At 43.0% G+C, this 24,239-nt stretch overlaps 1 protein-coding gene across 1 annotated transcript in view; it reads right to left on the bottom strand.

Moving 5' to 3' along the window:
- OXR1 (oxidation resistance 1) overlaps window positions 1-24,239 on the bottom strand; it is a 207,585-nt gene that overhangs the window by 112,001 nt on the left and 71,345 nt on the right. The window lies entirely within an intron of this gene.

Raw genomic sequence — 24,239 nt, 5'->3', positions numbered from 1 at the left:
AACAAGGCTGGAGGAATAACTATTCCTCCATACAAACACAGTTGTGTTTGTGTATTTGCTTTAAGGATTCGTTAAAATCTCACAGGCCAGAAGGGGTGTGTGTACGTGTTGCATTGTGGTTTACTTATATACTGCTTGTTGGCCTCCAAAGCCACGAGCAGCATATTAATACAAAGGAAGATACATCATTTTATTTGTTGGCATCCGCCTGTCTCGAGAGACAATGGAATGCACCTCCAGGGGTGAAGTCAAACCACTGCATGAGCACTGAAGTGCCCTCCTCAGGGGTGCAAGTGTATTTGGAGATCCTGGGCTTCACAGACAACAGGACCCCCACCTCTCAGCTTTGCTGATGTGGTCCAAAGGAAAGCAGAGCAATTTGGCTCTCCTCAACGGCTCCTCCGTCAGGGTTGGTGCAAGGAGTCAGTTTCGATACGATAATCTTTATTGTCATTGTCCCATACAGAACAATGAAACTGAAAAAAAATCTACATCAGACATTCAAAAACCCACAAGCCTGCTATCCCAACTATCCCAGCCTGGTTAGCACCTAAAAAATCTGATAGCCCATAATTGAATACAATATACTCACATAGAGACTACCTTACACTGCGTTTAAAACCATAATCACATTTGGATAGAAACTGTTTCTCAGGTGGCTAGTCCTAGTCTTTATAACCCTGTACCTTCTTCTAGAAGGCAGAAGCTGAAAGAGATCATTTCCGGGGTGCGCACTATCCTGCGCTATCTCTGCAGTTTTCTTATGGCACCTGGAAGCATAGATTTGACCCAAGGTGGGAAGAGTGCACCCAATTATTCTCTCCGCAGTCTTTATAACCTTGGACAGCATTGGTTTTTCCCCTGACCGTACAGCTCCCAAACCACACACAGAGACCATAAGTTAATACACTCTCAACAGTATAATGATAAAATGCCATCAACAGGTCCTTTGATAGATTGTTTTTCCGGAGGATTCTCAGAAAATATAACCTCTGCTGTGCTCTCTTCATTAGGTCTTTGCTGTTTTCTCCCCAGAATATTCCTGCACTTCGGGTCCCTTCCAACTCTACAATTCAATGATTTGTTGGGTACCTGGGTACCCGGTGAGGTCTACATCCCAGCCACAGATCCTCTTTCCGTTTCATGCAGTCTCCTGGTCCCATTGCTCCTGTCTGCCTCCACCTGGGCAGCTGATCTGAGAGAGCGAGGAATGAGAAGAGCGGATGTACAGGGCAGTCACCTTCACATGCCTGATTCTGTCCCTCTGGAAAGTGGTGCGGACAGAATACAGAGAGGGAGATCCCTGCAGGAAACATCCCTGCCTATTGATTCAGTAGCCGACACATTGATTTTTATTTTTATTTCAAATCAGTGTTGCGAATGCCAGATTCATTTGTGAATTATGCAGCTTAAGATTTCCATATATTGTATCGTTTAGCATTCATTATTTTTTTAAACGCTCTGAGCTGCTCTGAGCTTTCGCGTGCATATAAATAATTAAATGGGCATATTAAATGAATAAATAAGGAAAAGGCGTAAGGGGGAAGGGGAAGGGAGGGTGGGAGTTTTCCAAATGGAATTGCAGAGTGAGTTACCATCACCCAGCTTAAAAATACTGCATCAAAGCATTCATTCTGGGGGAGGGGGAAATCAGAAGTTAAAAATAAATAAATCTGTGCACAAAAATGTGAAAATGAGAAAAATAGTGAATTTTAAAAAAAATGGGCAGACTGGTAACCTAATGAGCAATTAGCCTATCGGTTCTTCATTTCAGTGTTGGTTTTCTACTTTGCTTGCAAGGCTCACATGGAAGAGGATTCACTTCCAAGTTTAGAGCATGCTTGTGTGCTATTGCCACCTACTGGATGAAAAACAACACGCTGCAGTTTCTTTTTTTTATATATAAAATATTTATTCAAAGTTTGGAGATTACAAAAAAAGAAAAGGGAAATACAAAAGACAGAAAAAATACAAAGATAAAAAAAGCAAAAATAAATAAATAAATAAAATACAATCATTTAGAAATAGGAAAAAAAAAGATTAAACCTTTACATAACTTTCTTCCTTTACTTATTTCCTTGACCTCCTCACACCTCCCATTTTTGTATTCTAATTCGAATTTTTATTTCAGCAAATCCTTCCAACCTTGTTTTTAACTTAACTTAATAATAATTTGAATTCATTTTTATTTAATCCTTTATATCGTTTCTACCAAAACCACATAGTTTTCTTTTTCCAACATCTTTCTAACAATCCTTAATTTTACAATACTTTTGAAGATATACTTTAAATTTTTTCCAATCTTCTTCCACCGACTCTTCTCCTTGGTCCCGGATTCTGCCAGTCATCTCAGCCAATTCCATATATTCCATCACCTTCCTCTGCCATTCTTCCTGGGTGGGTAGATCTTGTGTCTCCAATACTTTGCGATAAGTATTCTTGCTGCTGTTGTGGCATACATAAAAAAGGTTCTATCCTCCCTTTGCACCAATTGGCTGACCATGCCCAGGAGAAAGGCCTCTGGTTTCTTCTGAAAGGTATATTTAAATACCTTTTTCATTTCATTATATATCATCTCCCAGAAGACCTTAATCTTAGGGCATGTCCACCAAAGGTGAAAAAATGTGCCCTCAATCTCTTTACATTTCCAGCATTTATTATCGGGCAAATGATAGATTTTTGCCAGCTTGACTGGGGTTAAGTACCACCTGTAAATCATTTTCATTATATTCTCTCTTAAGGCATTACATGCCGTAAACTTAATACCTGTGGTCCATAACCTTTCCCAGTCAGCCATCATAATGTTATGTCCAACATCTTGCGCCCATTTAATCATAGCAGATTTAACCATTTCATCTTGTGTGTTCCATTTCAACAGCAGGTTATACATTCTTGATAAATTCTTGGTTTTAGGATCTAACAATTCTGTTTCCAATTTTGATTTTTTCACCTGAAAACCAATTTTCTTGTCCAAATTATAAACCTCCCTTATTTGATAATAATGAAGCCAGTCTCGTACTTTAGTTTTTAAACTGTCAAAGCTCTGCAGTTTTAATCTATCTCCATCCTGTTCCAAAATTTCCCAATATTTCGGCCAATTTGTCTCCATATTAAGTTTTTTCAGAGCCTTAGCCTCCATTGGTGACAACCACCTTGGCGTTTTACTTTCAAGCAAGTCCTTATATCTCATCCAGACATTAAACAGTGCTTTCCTGACAATATGGTTTTTAAAGGCTTTATGTGCTTTAATGTGTCATACCACAAGTATGCGTGCCATCCAAAAACATTATTGAAACCTTCTAGATCCAAAATGTCCGTGTTTTCAAGAAGCAGCCAATCTTTCAGCCAGCAAAATGCGGCTGATTCATAGTAAAGTTTAAGGTCTGGCAGGGCAAATCCACCTCTTTCTTTGGCATCAGTTAATATCTTAAATTTTATTCGAGGTTTCTTGCCCTGCCAGACAAATCTAGAGATATCTCTCTGCCACTTCTTGAAACAGTCCATCTTGTCCAAAATTTGCAATGTTTGAAACAAAAACAACATCCTAGGCAATACATTCATCTTTATCGCAGCAATTCGGCCCAGCAGTGATAGCTTCAATTTTGACCATATTTCTAAATCCTTTCTCACTTCCGTCCAACATTTTTCATCAACACGCTGCAGTTTCAGTCACAGGGATGAAGTGGGAATAAGTTGTGTGTTATTTATTTACTGCGTTTCTGTCCCTCTCTTCTTCTCTGAGGAACCCAGGGCTGCAAATGGATATGCCAAGCATTCTAAACGTATGAAAGCAAGCATTCTAAAATGGATCCAAAGATTATAAAACAAAAAATTACAATTAAATACACCTAAAATCATTTTCGGTCAAAAACGTCCATTTGAAAAATAAAATAAAAACCTTCTACCACCCAATGATCTTAGGGTTTCTTGGAACAGTATTTATTCAACCAGGAACATAGGAATAAATATTTGCTATTGTGTGGAGGAGGGAAGGCTACTGTGGCATTCAAGGCTAGTCCACAGTTTCTGTAACTGTTTCTGTTTGTGATGTCATCACCTGCACATGAAATTCACACATGAGAAAACCAGCTCTTAGGTACACATTAGCTCTGAGACTTTGCGTCCCTGAGAAGCCACCTCAGCGACCCAAGGCAAAGATGGGTGCAAATTCTTCTGTACTTGGTGCTGTGAGACAGAACGAAAACACCTGCTCAGGATTATATAACAAGTTCTGCGACCCCCTCCACCTGTTTCTCTCTCTCTATCTCTCAGCCAAACTGCACATGACACAACACACTGTTTTTATAAAGATCTCTCTCAATCTTCGATTATTTTCTTTTTTAAAAAACAGAAAACAATTATGGGATGCTGGCTGGCTGGCTAGCAAGCCAAGTGGGGAGGTTACTGCTTAATCCTTTCCCCTTATATGTTGTTTTCCTCACACCTCAGGGGAAAAGATATGGCTCTCCACAACAGCTGGGAGAGGTAATTTCCCATTCAGTTAGGAAAGGTAATTTTGGACTGGAAATGGCCCTAGAGGAAAGGGTTAAGCAGCCTCTTTTCCCCCTGCAGGTGATCCACTCAAAATAGCAGCCTCTGCTGTTGCTTTAAAAAAAGATCCGAGACAAAAGGGAGATGATAGTTCCATGAGCCACAGTGTCGTGTGGCCTTTAAAGGCACACAGAGCTGTTTTTCTGAAGTGAATTGTCAAAGGAATAATAAAGCATTAAACATTACTCAGACCCACCTCGGAGGTGGCGAGGTTTCAGGTAATCCTGTTTAACTCTGATTATTCTGGTTACGTAGGAGGAGGTTCACAGGACAGTGCCAGGAGAACAGGGATGTCTTCCCGTGCCAGATGACTTCTGAGTAACCACAGGCTCCTGCAGCAGCTTGCATCTGGCTGGGTGGTGGTATTATTAGTTTCTCAGATGATAAAAATAAATAAATAAATAAATAGTCAACCTCCCTTCTGTTTGCCTGACATTAAAGGAGAGAAGTTTGACTGCTGTAAGTAGCAGCAGCGGCAGCTCAGACGTGGCGTTTCGCTTTGCCAAAAAGCATCAGGTTCTGCTTCCTGAAATGGAGACAGACAGGTGGTGAAGGAACGCTGGGATTACTGAAGCTTTATAAAGCACACACGGAAAGGAAAAAAATACTTCGTGTTGGGAAGCACCATCTGGCGCCAAACACTGAAGTTCCTTTTCAGTTTCCTTCTTTCCGAGCCTTCCAAACTTGAGCTGTAACTATTTTGGGTTGAGATGAGGGTTCAGGTGTTGCTGAAGGAGGGTTTGTCTCTGAGAGGTGCAGGAAGCCGGATGACGACCCCTAGGATAACTAAGCTATGCTGTCTGCCACAGTACACCACCACTTTAAAACATAAACCGAGTCATTTCCAATGTTCAAGCTCAGCCTCGGTCCAGTATATCTGAAGGAGCATCTCCACCCCCATTGTTCTGCCCGGACACTGAGGTCCAGCGCCGAGGGCCTTCTGGCGGTTCCCTCACTGCGAGAAGCCAAATTACAGGGAACCAGGCCTTCTCGGTAGTGGCACCCGCCCTGTGGAACACCCTCCCACCAGATGTCAACGAGAACAACTACTACCAGACTTTTAGAAGACATCTGAAAGCAGCCCTGTTTAGGGAAGCTTTTAATGTTTGATGCATTACGGTATTTTAATATTTTGTTGGAAGCCGCCCAGAGTGGCTGGGGAAAGCCCAGCCAGATGGGCGGGGTATAAATAATAAAAAATATTATTATTATTATTATTATTATTATTATTATTATTATTATTAGTGCCATTATGTAACCCAAATGGCATCTCCCAAGCACAACGGGGTGGTATTGGCTGGGTTGGGGAAAACTCCAAAGTTTGAAGAAATACGAAGGAAAGGCATTTCCCTCCAGGGGTTGGAGTGAGAGAAAACTGCACAGTCCAATGGGTACTGAGCATGGACAGAGGGCAAAGGAATACTGACTGGGGTGGCTGGGAGTGGGGAGGAGAAAAGCAAGTGGGAGAAATGGAACAGAACACCCAAAACCCTGAACAGAAGACATCTACACTGCAACAGTTTGTTGCAGCTCCACAACTGTAAAGTCTGATTGCCATAGAACAATCCCCATGCCTGTTTGTCCACAGTCAAATTCTGGGCATGTGTGTGTCAAGGAGGGGAAAACTAATAATAATAATAATAATAATAATAATAAGAAGAAGAAGAAGAAGAAGAAGAAGAAGAAGAAGAAGAAGAAGCTCCTATGGATTCCATACGTTCAGCATCAGGCTTTGTACCACTGAGCCTAGGATAAAGTCATGCTTCGTGAAAAGATGTCCCTTCCAACTTGAGAGATAAATTTTTGATTGCTTACAGTGGAATGGAAATACGAGAATGCGGCAATTTCTCTCCCTTTCAGCCTCAGAAAGGTATGGCACAGCAAGGAAAACATGTATTGAAAGTACAGTGGCAATTTCCCATTAATTCTTCCTTTCTGAATAGGCGCCTGCTATAAAAATCTTATCTGCTAAGTGCACAGTTCTGCCTTTAAGAGCGCAAGAAAAAGAGCCACATGTTGATAGGAAGGAGCAACGTGAAAGGGGCTGAGCTTAAAGGACAGGGAAATATAGCGAAGCCCTGAAAGCTGGCGCCAAGATCTGCGGATGTTGAATGGCCCCACCAAATGGAGCTGAGGCCTTGGTGTGCGTCCCCAATTTGCTCTCCCAGATGCTTTTCAGCTGATTTGGGATTCATTCAGGTGCCATTCAGCGCTGTAGTTGCCCCAAACTGTTCAACCTCAGCCCAGTCGTCCCAACCCTCTGAAGGAAGAGAAAAATCTTTTGATACAGCCACTGCTGTTAACCTTCACTGTTTCATATTTCAGCCTATTTATGCTACTAGAAGAGCCCATTTGAAGCATTTAAAGTGGCCACGGCAGAACATTGAGTTGTGTATCCGCAGTGCTGGGTTTCCATCCACCGTAAGTCCCTAACACCCTGATCTTAAAACCTAGATTTCAATGGAACCTGCTTTCACATATATGAGTTTGTTATTACTTCTTTCAATAGATACCATGTTAAGCAACTGTTGCTCCCAGGCAGGGGCAGTCAGGAGACTGAGAGGTGAGGGGAACATGTACACCCTTGTGCAAATTAATTGAAACAAACAATGTAGTTTTTTGTACAAAACTCACATATACATGTACAAAACTCACATATACGTACATTAGTAATGGATATGACCTCTGCTATTTTTAAGCAGCATTTGAACACGGTTTGGGACGGAGTCTACTAGTTTTGAACAGTCACTGTTGATTTTCAGATCCCTGTACCACACTTGAATCAGTGCCTGAATGAGCCTCTCCATAGTCATACAGTCCACAGCACGGAGGCGACTTTTTCATATAGCCCACAAATTCTCAAAGGGATTTATGTCCGGGGGAATTCCCTGGCCGATCAAATACCTGTATTTGCTGCTCTTTCATGAATTTCTTCACCACTTTTGATGTGTGACAGGGGGCTAGGTCCTGCTGCAATATCCCAGTACTGTCAGGATACCTCTTTTCCAGCTCTGGAACAACTTTCTTTCATAGAACCTCAATATATTGTGGCGAGCGCATCATTCCTTCCATTGGCTGCAGGCTTCCGACTCGATAATGATCAACTGACTTTTCGTGTTTGTTTTGAGTACAGTCATACCTCATGTTAAGTCCGCTTCATGTTACGTTCTTTCAGGTTACGTCCCACAGCGACCCGGAAGTACCAGAAAGGGTTACATCCGAGTTTCGCCACTCATGCATGTGCAGAAGCGCAAAATGACGTCACGCACATGCGCAGAAGTGGCGCATCAGACGCGACACTGCGGGTTGTGTTCTTTTCATGTTGTGAACAGGCCTCCAGAACGGATTCCGTTCGCAACCAGAGGTACCACTGTACAGGATTACGGGTAAGATAGAAAACATGCTTTGCTTCAATTAATTTGCACAAGGGTGTAGGCAGAGGAGTTGGGTGGGGGGGTAGGTGGGTGGAGATCATCCAGGGAAATGGACCAGGGATATCTGGAGTTCCATGCCACCTGGGAGCTCTCCGTGGCCCCCTGGCAGCTGAGGGGAGCCAGAGGGTCTCTCAATATTCTGGAGCAGTTTTGAGGGTGCATGAGGGGCTTTAGGGGAGAGAAGAGGAAATTTCCTTGTGTGAGCTGAAGGCTGCTACAAGCCATAGAATATTAAGTAATGTCCTTTACTTTGTTTTCATGATCCATATTAGTCCTACTACTACAGTCTAGTTAAAAGCAAACCTACCTCCAAGTTAGAGAGAAGGGGCTTTGTATGAAATTTTCCTATAAGACTTCAGTCATCATCCTGCCATTCCTCTCCCAAATACATCATAGAAAACTTCACTAAGAACTGCAAGGACTCCCACTATTCATCTGTAATATAGAGAAGCTTCAACAACAGTAGTCAATTTGCTTTTGCCCCAAACCACTGAGAGCCTATTATATAATGCACTGAAAGTGACCCCTTGGATTTATGTCACTCCAAGGACATCAGACTCTAGGCATAGAAGATTTCATTATAATGGTCAAGTAACTTGATTGTTAATTATATAATGCCTCTTCTCCTAAAACATCCTTTGGCAACTTTCAATCTCAAATGCAGAGGCTCGGAGGAGTTTTCAAAGCAATGTTTCACAAGCATAAATCCATTAAATTCAAGACATTGTTTTATACATGTCAGAAACTTTAAACACTACTTAAGTTCCAGTTAAGTGAACTTCTTTTGCAAGCATTACCAGTCTATATTTCTATAAATAGCATATTGCCAGTTATTGTGGGGATAAAGCCATAAGGTCTGGATCCTGCTCTCGCCGCCCCCATCCACCACAACTATTGCACCTTCCTCAGATCTGCTCTGGAGCATTAGGAGAACCACCAGAAAATGGGGCAGGGGGTGTTATTCCATTTGGGAAGCAGAAATCCTTCTGCTGACAGAATGATCAGAAAAGCAAAGCACTGAACTCCTCCCTTAGCATCCGAAGCATTTTCAAGATGCCATTGAAAAATCCTTTGTTTCCTCATTTCTAGGAAAGACATGTGAATCTTTCAAAGTTTTGAAAGATTAATTAATCGTAACAGGGATACAATTCTCCCATTGCCATGACAGAGAGCAGTAAAACATAAAAGGAGCTAGACAAATGAAAAGTGCACCTGCTTATCACAGGCAATTAATTCATCTTCTTGGATTCTCACTGAGGTCTAGTTTTCATGAACACCTGGGCTGCACCACCAAACTGCAAGTGGGTGTGCAAAAGTATTTCCTGCCCATGGAAAACATGTAGAAAACAGGGTGAATGGTTCCAGCCTCACCATCTCCCTGACATTATCAGCTTTCCATAGGAAGACATCTTATTTTTGTGGTGGGCTAGTAGGTCCTCTGAGATCCCACTTGAAATGTGATGCACGCAATACACAAAAGACACTGTTTGAACTCCTCACTACTAACAGAGGACTCAGGTGGGGGGTGCTGACAGTACTGGAGCAAAAACAGGTCAACGGAGAGCAGGAGGAAGACGTCAGCAGTCTTAGGGGAACCTCAAAGCTCACAAAGGTACAAAACCATTTTTATATTTTAAAAAATGTAGAACCAGGGGGAACTTGCCCAAAATAACCAAGGATAAGTTGTGTGGTGTCTGAATTGAGCCTGTTGGTAAGTGTGGGGTTGTTGCTCTTCCTTCCCTTTTCCCACCCACAACACCACACTTGGGTGAAGGAGTAGACGAGGAGATCCCACAACAAATATGAATGTCTGCTGTCTACCTCAGACTAGTTTCTACACATGTTCTTACACCGCCTCTCTATCCAGCCAAGCAGGAATCATCAGCAGAGTTGAAGGGCACATTCCAGGCAGGCAAAAATACTCAAGGAGTGAGGGGGGTGGTTTGGGAAGAGTCCTGAGGGCCACAGAGAAAGGTTTGTAGGGCCGCATTCCTCACTCCCCATATATGGGATAATTATCGCAGATTATTGTACGGTACTTTGAGGAGATAGTGATCTGGAGTGGTCAGCTCTTCCGTCTCTGGTTATTCCTTCCTGACTCTGGTTTCTATGTTTTATTGCTTTCAGTATCCTTTGTGAAAAGGCCCTTGATGTATTGATGAAACTGGTCAGCAAAGCCTTTGATGTAGTGTAGCTCTGGTTGAGCCTGTGTTAGTCCAATAGGACACAGGTCTATAAAATATCTAGTTTTGGAGCATGCCAAGTGGGAGCTCTGCATAGACTGTGGCCACAGTGCTATGCATCAAGACTACCTGGTGGTCTCTTCGCCACTTCTGACAGGGCTTCCCAGGGGCCGATTGAAGTGCTTCCTTGGTAATGTATATACTGCTTGCTATTTGGAATAAAATCTGTAATCTTCTCAACCACTTGTGTTTGTGTTGATCCTGAATCTATTTTTAAAAGAACCATCTTGCATTTGGCAAGACACCCCAGTCCTAAGATTCCCCACCTCTAGAATAGGGCAACACTGTGCATCACAATGACCGTAAGAGGAATTCCCCCAGCCTTCCCCGGTAGTCAATACACCTTTTATTTTCAACGAGCCTTTCAAGTCACAACAATTGACCTTGACAAGAATTTCAGATGTTTCATTCTGCGCACACCTACTTCTTGTATGTTACTGCATCCCTTTCTTTCGAAATGACTCAACAGAAACAACACAGCAGAGGAAAAGGTCGCCTGTTTCAAAAATAATTAACGGAACCAAACTTGTTGATGTTACTAGTCAGACTTAAAAGAACAAGTCATGAAAATCATTCCCATCTCGTGATTCAGCATCTTGCCCCAACCCCTTGGCTCCTGCTTTCCCTTTTCCATTTTTTTAAAAATCCAGTTTCTGTTGCAATGTTAAAAACAGAGTTACATTTTATCCCAGGCCAGGAAGACAATAATCGGGGGAAGGGGAAAGAAGAGAGGGAGGGGGAAAATGCTAGCCAGATAGATAGTTTTGCTGTTGAAAACAAAATACTCAACAGTTTCGATATTTGGTTTTTATGTATTTATTTTGAGAAGGTTTTGGGTGTATTTTTGCACCATCTATCCAAAGTTAAGCACTTTAAAGTTGCGTTCGATTTAAGCGGAACAATCAAACACATGCTAAAATCCATTCCCCTGAAATCAATTATCATTAAAAGTCCTTAACCCTGTCTGGATCACACTCAGCACTTGTCACACCTGGTATATAGCAGAGATGAGAAACTTGTGGCTCTGCAGATGTTCTGGGACTCCCAACTCTCATCAACCCCAGTCAGCAAGGCCAATCGCCAAAGATAATGGGAACTGAAGGCCAACTGCAGTGCTGGCGAGGGGGGCACAATTCTCCATCACTGATTTGCCCCTTCATTCCTAGACCCAGTCATGGTTAAGAGGGGTTACGCTTCTTCAGCGAAAGGTCCCTGCCATTAACAGATGGAGATGGGAATCAGGCTGAAGTTGGAGAGTGAAGTACACTGGGCAGAATGTGCTCCTCAGCTCACCAGGTAAGAGCATTTGGGAGGGAACAATTTCGTTCTTATTAGGTAGACAAAATGCAGTGGTACCTCTAGTTACAAACTTAATCTGTTCCGGAGGTGCGTTCTTAACTTGAATCTGTTCTTAACTAGAGGCATGCTTTCGCTAATGGGGCCTCTTGCTGCTGCTGCGCGGCCAGCACACGATTTCTGTTCACATCCTGGGGCAAAGTTCTCAACTAGAGGTAACTCTTCCAGGTTAGCGGAGTTTGTAACCTGAAGCATTTGTAACCTGAGATGTTTGTAACTCGAGGCACCACTGTTTGTACATCAGGCTTCTCACATGCCCAGATCTTGACCCTCACTCAGTCCACACTGCTTCCATAGGGAAGGGAAATAAACACAGACCAGAGATTAGATGTTGTGCATATTTAGGAAAAGCACTATTTCAATACTAAGCTAATGTCCCAATTTATAGCAGCTGCTTCTCACAAAGCAAAACAGTAATATTCTCAACTCAAGACGAAAAGACCGGGCAGCATCACTCTTGGGGATGCTACGAGGATCCGTGAAAGATGCGCCAACCTGCAATTGAATTGCAAGTTTAAGAAGCTTACATGTTGGAAATGTTGTTGCTGTTGTGTTGTTTTCTCTCTCTCATGCATGCACACACAAACGCACACGGCAAGGTGTTATAGTCCTCATTCCACAACAAAGTGCATTCCATGCCGAAATGTCAGCACTTCCAACCAGCTCCTGTCCAGATACCTCTTGGAGGTGTCCGTGTTCGGAAATGTGGCACCCCCAACGCCGTAAAAAGCAATGGGGCAGACTTAATTTTTTATGCCCATTTGAATGCAAGCACTCCCTCTACGTCTGCAGGGATGCAAATCCTTTGCAAAACCAACCATTAAATGGCTGCTAGCTCAGAGAGCGCCTCAAGACGCTCTGTAGGCACTGTCAAATCAGAGGAAGCCAGCCATGTGTGATGTTGTCACCGGTCACCTTCGATATCCATTTGTATTTACTGGAGCTTCACCCCTTCCGCATGGGGGGCGGGCGGTGAGTCAGGCGGGATCTGTCTTCATTCGCAGTAATGGGCTGCCTCTAATTATGTAGCAGGATTCTGTTCCTGTGATTTTCTGCTCGCTGCCTGGCCTGAGGTTACAGCCTGCACTACTTACTGATCCTCATTAATACTGATGTCATGTGGAATCAGTTTAACTCGGCTTTAACGGAATATTATGGAATCGCCTGAATGTGCAACCTCCCTTTGAAGTCAGGGCTCGCAGTTCACAACACATTCAAGCACCTGTCACATGCAATGTAGTGAAACTGGGAACGGATGTGCAAAATATGGGGATGCTTTAAACTAGACTTCGGATGAAACAATGCAATGCAGAACTTATTCGCTACCCTGCGTGCCCTCTCTAGCATCTTCAAGGGTGGGGAAACATTTCTGAGACAAGCGCCACATTACCCCCCACCCACCACGGAAAGCTGGCGGCTGCTATATTGCAGTACTGGGGCAGACCATCCTCTGCACAATCACACACACTCATACACAGCTACTTCTTATGGAAATACATTTAATTCTTATTAAGGTAAAGGTAAAGGGAACCCTGACCGTTAGGTCCAGTCGTGACCGACTCTGGGGTTGCGTGCTCATCTCGCTCTAGAGGCCGAGGGAGCCGGCGTTTGTCCACAGACAGCTTCCGGGTCATGTGGCCAGCATGACTAAGCCACTTCTGGCGAACCAGAGCAGCACACGGAAATGCCGTTTACCTTTCTGCCGGAGCGGTCCCTATTTATCTACTTGCACTTTGACGTGCTTTCGAACTGCTAGGTTGGCAGGAGCAGGGACCGAGCAACGGGAGCTCACCCCGTCATGGGGATTCGAACCACCGACCTTCCGATCAGCAATTTCTAGGCTCTGTGGTTTAACCCACAGCGCCACCCGCGTCCCTTAATTCTTATTAAATCTACTCAATTTCCCCTTCCATTTTCTCCTCAAAACCATAAAACCAAGTTTGCTTGTTTGCTTTTTAAAAAGCTTTCCAACACCCTTTATCTGTCCTGCAAAAGTCGAAACTGACTCAACAATCCCAACTGATGATTGCAAACAATGTCAGCACACAACTAAATTGCAAGCCCTGCTTTGTAGCAATTCAAAGTCTCAAACAGCAAAATGCAATTGCATGGAACTGCACAGAATTCATAACAAATGAATGGAAACAATTACTAAATGCACGGACACTTTATTCATACTGGCAAGGAACACAAGGTCTCTGTCTCTCTCAAGGTATATATTCCTGTCTGCTTTGATTTTCTTGCAGAAGAAGGTGGTGCGATTTAACACCATCAAAGCCCCTTCTCTCTCAGAGGCTCACCACTCAGCCAAAGGGCAGAAAGGGACCCAGAGGGTTGTATTAAGTCCAACTATGGGCTGTATTTGGCCTACAGGCTGCGTGGGGGAGCCCCACCACTGTCCTACGCAGCCATATAAATCCTTGTGTGCTCAATGCCAGCTTCCATTTCAGCCCCTTAAACCACAAGACGTGTCCCCAAAGCATCCAGGAAAGGAGAAAATTTCTCATTTCAAGACACAAGAGCTTTTCCAAGCATGATATTGGCCTCCGTAAGCAGCTGCTAGCTGATACATGATCAAAGTAGCTGCACACTTCTTCCAGGAAGGGAAAGCAAGCAGTGGTCTCCAAGGCTGGTTTGAAAGTAATGATTCTCTCTCACATCGCCCTCGTTTTCTTTAGGGAACAGTTTTTCCTCAGGGCTTAAAAACATGTGAACAGAACAGCCCATGCCTCCAGAAGCTCTGTAATTATTTGAGAGTGATAACAAGCATGCAGACAGGAGCAATACAGTATATATTGAGGGTTGGGGTTTTTTGACACTGCAGCTTGAGTCCCTCTTACCAGGGAAATGTAGCTCAGGGAAATACCATTGCTCAGTGACAGAACAACTGCTTTGCATGTAGAAAGTTCTGCCACCGAGCAATGGTCATTCCCAACACTTTGAAGCCAAAATCTGGGATGCCATCTGGCCGGACTCCATCTTTCTGTTTTTTATCGGGAGAGCATGGCAGCCATTTTGGTTGCCGTGACCTGGCACGATTTCTCAATGCAGTCCCCACCCCCTTTGAAAAGCGCTTTTTTGGGGTGCTGAGCAATATCGCAGCTCTGAAAAAGCGTTTTTTTAGAGGGTGGGTTGCACCATGAAATCGCATGAGACCATGGCAACCAAAATGGCCGCCGCTCTCTCATGATAAAAATCAGGATGTTGCGGTTCCTAGTTCAAAGTAGGGGGAGAGAGAGAGATGTTCTGACATAGAAGTTTCACAACTTTTGGTGAACTACAAGTCAGATGATTCTTTGGGGAAGCCAAGACAGTTAAGCTTATGTTAAACTGAAACACGTTTGCAGACGTGTCCTGAGCAATACGAAGTGGAGGTCTGTGTCAAAAGCTTTTTCAATCATAGCACAGGAGCCGGGCTGTCTTATATAACAGCTCTCTTATATAACATTCACCCACCCTTCCCCAACAAAGTTATTTTCAGGCATCTTGGACTACAATTCCCATCAGCCCCAGCTAGCACAACGATAGTCCAAAACATATGTTGGTCACCAGGTTGCAAAGGGTTATCCTGAGAGGTAAATGGCAGGAAGAACCTGACAGTTGCAAATTTAAGTAAGCAAGCCCATGGGGACTTCTAGGAATCTCTGTTAGTGATGGTGCCAGATAATTTATCACGGCAAAATTCCAAGGAGGCTGCCAAACTAGGGAGGTATTTTGGTTTTGTATATTTTTTTTTAGTACCACAGCTTTATAGGTTTTACGTTGTGCCTTTGTTTTAACAATATTTTTTGTTTCAATATTGTACAATGCTTAGACATTTCTAAAATATTAAGTGGTTCATAAATGCTTTTAGATGATAGATGATAGATAGATAGATAGATAGATAGATAACCTAAAAGCCACCTATCAATAGGTGGTTCATGAGGCACAAAACAAGCCAATGAGGGAATGGTAATGGAAGTACCAAATCCAAAGCTTTATAAAAGCGCAGAGAGAGAGAGAGAGAGAGAGAGAGAGAGAGAGGGGAGGAGGAGGAGGAGGAGGAGGAGGAGGAGGAGGAGGAGTACCCAGCCCATCTGGCTGGGTTTCCCCAGCCACTCTGGGCAGCTTTCCGTTTTGCCCATTCACCTCCTATTGCACCCCTGTGGAAGAGGGAGCAGGGAATCTCCATTACACTGGCAGAGGTTCACCTGAATACTCTGGATCTTACCTTACTCATTAATTCATTCATTCATTCATTCATATATAATTGCAGACCTCTAAATGTATTGCACCAGTAAAAGCACTATTTTATTTCTACAGCCGGATGACAATGGCTTTCCCTGGCTTGGAGAGCTAACAACTCACAAAACCATCACCGAGCATGAAAATATGTCCTTGCGTGACTGTTCTAACAAGGCAAGGGATAGCATGCAGAGCTATTTCAGCATTCGTGTATTTCAGAACAGAATGTGCAATTTCCTTTTTATTCGTATAACTAATCATATTTAGAGCACAAACCTGTGCATGTCTAAAAAGTAAGCCCTACTGAGTTCAATCGGCTTCAGAAAAGTGGAAGACAAGTTTTCTTAGCAGCAGGTTTCAAGAAGAACGTCTGCTTGGATATAGCAGAAGCGTGTTGCGTATTTCCTCCTTTCTCTCTAACTCTGGTAGCAATCGCAAGCAATTTAAAATTACCATGCAGTCAATTTTCTTGATATGGATAGCTTCTTATAACAAACACGATCTCAGTGGCTGTGAATCACAAGTGCAGCTGCGCTCAGTTCCTGCTTGCGGGCTCCCCATAGGCATCTCTGGTGGACACTGTGAGCTCCATTGGCCTGGTCCTGCAGAGCTCTTCTTGTGTCCTTAAAAACTCGCAACAATCTGCCCCTGGGAGCAACAGTGATTCTCATACTTCCCACTGCTGATACTGACAGTGCCTTGCATCAAAGATGGTATTCAAAGGGCTTCTTTGAGCCTGCCGAAGGAAGCAGATATGCAGGCGGTTCAGCTTTTGAAAACGGTCGGCAGAAATTCTCCATGCTATTTGTAGGCAGCAAAATAGTGTGTGTGGAATTTCACCAAATGATCTACAAGGGATGAGCGAAGTTCTCCAGCTGTTTAGGAGAAGAAGAAAAATAATTTTCTGACATAGGGGAGGGGGGGATTTTTGTTTAGGAATCAGAGGTGAGATACCCACGTAATGGAAGCTACCCTCAGGTCCATTCATCATACACAGAGGCAGCTTAAGGTCCAAAATAGTTTGCTGCTGTAGAATAGTAGGCTTCCGCAATACAGTTCTGGATGTTGATATAGTGGTACCTCGGGTTAAGTACTTAATTTGTTCTGGAGGTCCATTCTTAACCTGAAACTGTTCTTAACCTGAAGCACCACTTTAGCTAATGGGGCTTCCTGCTGCTGCCACGCACCGGAGCACAATTTCTGTTCTCATCCTGAAGCAAAGTTCTTAACCCGAGGTACTATTTATGGGTTAGCGGAGTCTGTAACCTGAAGCGTATGTAACCTGAAGCATATGTAACCCGAGGTACCACTGTATATACATACAGCCTGTAGGGCTGTGCAGATACAGATACGGATATATACAAGCACAAAGCACCTCTGTTGCTCCAGATGTAACACAGTTTCCAACTCAATTCACAAGATTCACTGGCTGGCTAACGAGCTGACATACCTTAATCACTTATATAGACGGCCCCGGACCACTGCAATAGCAACTGGCTTGGCTGACCTTGTGCCTGTTGGCTTATCTCATATGTGGCTTGATTTGTGCCCATGAAGGAAATTAAGCCCTTCCTCCAACCATTTTGGCTCACTATGTTTTATTAAACTTTATTGACAGTTCATACTTGGCTGTGAGTTGTGGAAGACCTGCTCCGTACCTTGCAGGCCTTCTCCCGACTGGCCTGGGACAGTGTGGCCCTACGTGACTCTAGTTTCAAAAGCTGAGGCTGCTAAAGAGGCTAGAGACAATCTTGGCTGCCTTGAGTACAGACCACCATGAGCCACCATTGCAAGAATTGGTAGCAACAGGAGTAGATCTGTTCTATGCTTATGAAAACATTGCTAATTCTGTTGTTTCAAATGTGCATTTTCTGTTTGACTTCCTTTAGTAACGTTTTCTTGTGAAATGTTATGATTTTTTTTTGTTAGGTTTGCAGCATTGAGTGCGCATTCTGTACTTGACCTCCTTTGTAATGTTTTATTTTGAAATCTTTTAAGATGATATTTTAGTTTCCTGTTAATTATGCTGCTTTTTATATTTGACTTTCTTCAGTAATGTTTTCTTATGGATTTTTTTTATTTGATGTTTTAATGTAAGTTGTAAACCACTTTTTCTCTTAAAAATATAAAGTGGTATAGAAATGAAATTATTAATAATAATAGTAATAATAAAATAAGGGAGGGGGTAGGTGCCTAGTCCAGTCTTTCCACCCAACAATATTAAAATAATATTAAACAACGCAAAAAAAAATTGATCTATCAATGTGCCCAAAATTCATGGTGGCTAAACTGGGGAGGCCATTTCTTTTACTATACTTCAAAAGATGGCTGAAATTATCCAAGTTCCAAAGAAGGTAAAATGAAATAAGCCAGGAAATGATTTTCTGTTCACTTTTAGATCAGTCCTCCTCCTCCTCTCCTTTCAATAGCAGACCCTCCTGGCATACCTAACATAGCTTTTAAAACTTCTCACTTTCAAGAGAGGTCTGCTCTACAGCAGAGAGGGCTGTAATTTTAGACTCCATAATTCTGAAATTCCAATTCTGGATATGGATCAAGTTTGGTATATTTCACTTTTTATCTCTCAGATACGAAATAAAAAGCCTGCAACTATGAAGAAGTGATTTTCTACATATCTCCGTAGCTGGGTAACCTGCTAACACATGGCTTCAAAATACGTATTTGTAGCAGTCCATGTTTTCCCCAGGCTTTGATTCCTCCCTTCCTCTTAGCACCCTAGTATTGCTGCATTTGTTGATAAACTTTTCTGAACATTTTGCAGTTCTGTTTGCTCTGTCGATCATGCCACAGGAAAACATTTTTATGTAGATTTTTTTTCATTTTTGGGTGACTTGTTGGTGCTGTAAATACTGATTGTCTTCGTGAAGCCGGTGCCTGGAATTAAAAGCTCTAAGTAGCAATGGAGAACTGCTGTGAATATACACCGACAATTTGCTTCAGGAAGTGCAAATAGGCCTCCGCCCCCAATTTAATATAAATTGTCCAAATGGGGAGGTCTGCAACTATAGTGGCAGGTTTAATGTGGCGTCATTAGCCTGAGCAAACATTCTGTGCACAGCCAAAACTTAATTCTGGTCAGAATAAAACATTTCCTGCACAAAACTGGACACCTTATAGTAGCATTCTCAGTATGTAAATATAAACCATCTCAGTAACAACCATTGTCACTACTTGTCAAAGGTATAAATAGCTTTATATCAGGTAAGGCTATTTGTCAATCTGTACTCTGATAGGCAGTGGCTCTTTGAAGATATCAGACTGAGCCTAGGACTCTCCTCATTCACTGCATATTGTCTACTACTGAGCAATGGTCCATTGCCCAAAGGCAAGTTGGACCTTCCTCCTACCATTTTCCAATAGCAGAGCTTAAACTTGCAACTCCCCTTTCCCATCCTCTTGCCGGGGGAAAGGAACCTTTAGTCCTTCAGATGCTGCTGGATTGCGGGGTGAGAAGAGAAACATAAATGCAATTTTTTTTGGGGGGGGGAGAATGGAAGAAGTAACGTCATAGAGCTGATTCCTAGAGGAGGGAAGGGAATGGCTATAGCAATTGATACATGCTATAAATGGCTAGTAAAGGTAAACGGACCCCTGACCACTAGGTCCAGTCGTGACCGACTCTGGGGTTGCGGCGCTCATCTCGCTTTATTGGCCGAGGGAGCCGGCGTACAGCTTCCGGGTCATGTGGCCAGCATGACTAAGCTGCTTCTGGCAAACCAGAGCAGCGCACGGAAACGTCATTTACCTTCCCGCTGGAGCGGTACCTATTTATCTACTTGCACTTTGATGTGCTTTCGAACTGCTAGGTTGGCAGGAGCAGGGACTGAGCAACAAGAGCTCACCCTGTCGCGGGGATTCGAACTGCCGACCTTCTGATCGGCAAGTCCTAGGCTCTGTGGTTTAACCCACAGTGCCACCCGTGTCCCTCATAGAGAAGCTATTAAATAGGCTATATACAATTGGGGTAATTGTGCAGCTGTTCCTATGTGCTTAAGAGAGTTAAGGTTGGGGGGAAAGGGGGAGGGGGACAGAAACTGAACATGAAAGATATATGTTTTGATCCTGACATATAAATGAACATAGTGTGGCTATTCTGTAGTGAATGGCCAGTCCTTTTTAAGATGCTGTTATAACGCTGTATGATTATGCACTGCAAACTCGCACCGTCATTCTGGGTGGCACAGATTATGGCTGCAGTTCTATACATACCTGGATGTAAGGCCTATTGAAATCAATCTAACTGACTTCAGAGTAAACATCCAGAGGACTGCAGTATATATTTTCATATGGGGAATATGGTGATTTCTCTGCACTTTCTACATCTTACCAATTAATTTGCAACAAGTCCCTTGCAACTAAAATGACAGTAATGTTAACTCTCTTTTTTTGCTACTCACACAAAACAAAACACAGAAGAAATAGGGACCTAGAACAACAAACCCACATGAGTAAGTGCAATCCAATCCCCTCTCCTGAAATCCTAAAGAAAGCCTTTTTTGTTTGGCTTAATTTAGCTCCAAAAGTCCACTCAGCATAATAGGAAGCTCAAGGACATCTTTGCCTCAAGTTCCTCTTTCCAAATATATACACAGAAGGTTTAGGTGAGGGAAATTCAAACCCAGTCTGCAAAACCTGTGCATATTACAACCTATCCAGTGCTGACTCCAGCCTTTGTGAAGGCCTTGAGCAATGATATCCTTATTGGCGGCCATCCCTGCTTCCCTGAGATGGTCTATCTGCTCCTGGCCAGTGTATCCACTACTGCCCCTTCACTTATTATTATTTTTAATTCAACTATAACAGAAAGAAAGAAAATAACAGTGGCAACTCACATTAACAACAACAACAACGAAAATAATTAATCACTCTTGACAGACATATATATGCAGTCTATATGTCCAAACAGATGCAATCATCTGTCTCATTTGGATAATGCAGAAAGGACAGTGAGACCTTCAGGCCACCAAGCGATACATGGTGGGTGTTTGTCCTTCCAAACTCACACTTCAAAAGTCCCTTCGCAACAATAACAGCTTGCAGGATCCAATTTTGTTGTCCATCTGTTAATTCCCACATCACCTGAATATAATTTAAAAGTATGTGAGCATCTGTAAATATCAAGGGTTCCCCCCCCCAAAAAAACCCCACACACAGTTAATATGAACAACAACCTCTAACCAGAAAGTTTAGGGTGCACCTACATCGTATGCCTCCGGCATTCTTTCCTGTGAAGGCACTGCTGAGTCAGAAGAGGTCTGGAAAAACCATTTTTGTTGAATCATTGGCATTTTTTAGTCTAAAGAAACACTGCATATAGACACCAACGCAACTCCCCATTGATCGAGCCGAGTGTTGCCTATACCAGAGGTTCTCAGACTGTAGTCTGTGGACCACCAGAGGCTCACAAGCTTCATTCAGGACTCTTTGGTGTGTCTGCGAATTTGTGGTTGAAAATGAAAGGTCACACATCCATCCCACTGAATATTTATATTGATTTTTAAATTGCATTTTTATTGCTTCTTTTATTTCTTACATTGCCTTTTATTGCATTGCGCTTTGAATTCCGTGGCATTACAATTGCTGCAACAGGCAGAAAGATCTTTAAGTGGTCCGCCAAGACCCACAGCAATTTCCCAGTTGCCCATGGGGGGAGAGGCTTAGGAAACACTATTCCATTCATCTCTATGGCCCCAAACCTCTGGTTTACAGCATGCCAATAAACATTTATAAACAGGTTTAACCTTCTGTAAAGATCCAATTATTTCCTCACCAATATAGGAGATGCTGAGGCACCCAAAGCTGATGGTCTAAAAACAGACACCAAAAAGTGTTGTAACTGAGCACTACTAGGGAAGTCGTATCTAAACTGCATGTTGAAAATGTCAAAAATTATTGCACCCAATCCTATTAAATGATCTAACACAATCAGCTCACTTCTAAATCCTATCTGTATAGCTGCCAAAATAGAGAGACTGTTCCTCCTCCTTCTTGCTCATTTACTCAAAGAAGTATAGCAATGGTCACAAAGCAGCTAGATCAAGGTTCTCCAAGGCTGACAATGAGCTCCTTCTGTGTGGCTATGGGCCTGATATGGTGCTCAACTGCTACCAACTAGCACTCCAATTGTCCTGGACTAAAACTTCCCTTAGTTTCACAAAAAGCTTCTGTGGCGTTCGCACAGGGCCCCCGGTCGTTCCATAGACTATTGACCCTGCACCACCCTGGCTTATCTCTTCCACTGCCACCAACCAGGTTTTCCTGGTAATATATTGAGACTCAGTCAGGTTGTAACGTATTAACGAAGATTCCAGTTTATTGTGAACGCAAACAAGTTTTAAATACTTTGAAACACTGTAATCTGATTCACTCTCTCTGTCTCTAACTCACTCTGATTCCTATGCCTCCCACCCACAAGAAACCAACCAAATTAACTGCCAAAACCCCTGTGTTGAGCCTTAAACACAGTTAGGTTCCGCCCCTGGACTTTCTTATTGGTCAGCCTATTAACCTTTTCTCTCTCCCCCCCAGTACGGCATCTCCATCATGAATGGGCAAACGCCACAGCTTCATCTCCTACGAAAGAGGTGGAGTGGGTGGAACAGACACCCAGCATTATTATTATTATTGTAATTTTCAGGACCAAATGGGGGTGTTGGCTTACCTTAGTGTTCTCATGCATTCTTGAGCATGTCAGGAAAGCCTAGCATTTTCTATACCTATATATTTGGAAAGATGTCTGTCTGTTTGTCTATCTGTTTTCTATGCATTCAGACTCCCCTTCAGATACCGCCACCAACTTGGGTTTTCAAGATGGAGCAGCAGTTTTTTTGTCTAAGTTCTATCAAACACTACTATCAAACACTATTTTCAACCAAAATGGTAGACTAAATCATTCCAAAGTGCCCTGATTTTAACCAGATTTCACACGATGGTTCCTGAGATCAAGGAGCAGGTTCTAGTTTTGGTTTGGATACCACTGGGTGCCATTTTGAATCAAGATGGTGGACTGAACCTTTCAAAGCTGCATGCATTTGGACATCTTTTAAGGTATCGCAGTTGTCATGCCCCTGCTGGAGGAATCCTCTTCAGAGGAACTGCTGCACCCCAAAGCAAGCATTACAGGCTGTGTCAGTGGGCAGTGAGACAGAGCAGCAGGATCAAAGGCTTTCAGGTCACAACACCACAACTTACTTCAGAAGGCATAGAGCAACCCTGCAGAGGTGGGGCCTGAACTGCCACAAAGTCTAGCTGTCACTTCAGGCCCAGCCAGATGCAAGACTGCTGATCCGAAGAACAAGGACTCCTCAGGAGCAAGGGGTTACTCAGGCAATCCAGAAAGCCTTCAGCTGTGCTCTGGGTGGGGCAATGAAAGTTCATGGTTAAACATCTCCAGGGTATGCTGGAACAATATATTGAACCAGCCTCTTGACCTGGCTGGTGACTGCACTGTCTCTCTCGTGTTTTGATTTTGGACTGTGACCAGACCAGACATTTGAATTGTTTATGTGAGTAGACTTGGGACTGCTGGATCAGGTTTTCTCCAAAGCAGGACAGTAACTGGATTTAGCATGATGTTCCCTGGGATCAATGAGAAGGTTTTCATTGATGTTAAGATATGATTTTGAATCAAGATGGCAGACTGAATCTTTCGATACTGCACTTATTTTAACCATTGATTTAAAAACTGCACAGATGTTTTTTGTTTGTTTCTTAGAACTCCCAAGTCATGATGGGTACGAGCCTGCTAGTGCTATATATTCTGCTGCTTTGTCATCTCAAATTCTACTGCTGTCAGTCTCTGCCTCCCAGTCCTGTTTTGCCAGCACTCAGAACTGCACAATTACATTTGCAAACCAACCTACATACAACGCTCAAAACTCGTTAGAGTAACGCATAAAAGATCCTTTATGGTAATGATCACAACATTCCGCAATTCCTGAAATAAACAGAAAATAGCCACCAACCGCACAGCAGAGGTAATGACAGAAGCCTGAAAAGTATATTTCACTTTGCAAACAAGTTAAGAGATGTATTGCTCAGTCCTCACCGCAGAGAGATCAGAAGGGAAGCTTATGCAGAAAGATGTATTATTCTGTTCGAGAGCCTTCTTTCCTGAAATGAATACCTCTGAAGTCTCCAAACCCCTGTGCAGTAAATCTAACCACTGACATTGGGGAGGGGGAATACATTTCATTATTTGCATTCTTTAAATAAAGTAGCGTTGACTTTTCTGTGATGGGGGAGGCGACTGGAATCCAGTTCACAGGCTGTTTACATTCACTGTCTAGCCCTCCAAGGCTCATAAAAATATAATGTGCCTCGGGAATTAAAATGGGTCCTATAGCTCTATCTAATGTATGCGTTTTGGAGCCTCACACTGAAAGTATTGCACTTGAAGGGCACTTTGCTG

This window comes from Podarcis filfolensis (genome assembly GCF_964270895.1).
Source record: "Podarcis filfolensis genome assembly, chromosome: 7".
Lineage (NCBI taxonomy): Eukaryota > Metazoa > Chordata > Lepidosauria > Squamata > Lacertidae > Podarcis > Podarcis filfolensis.
This window is presented reverse-complemented; position numbering and strand designations above follow the sequence as displayed.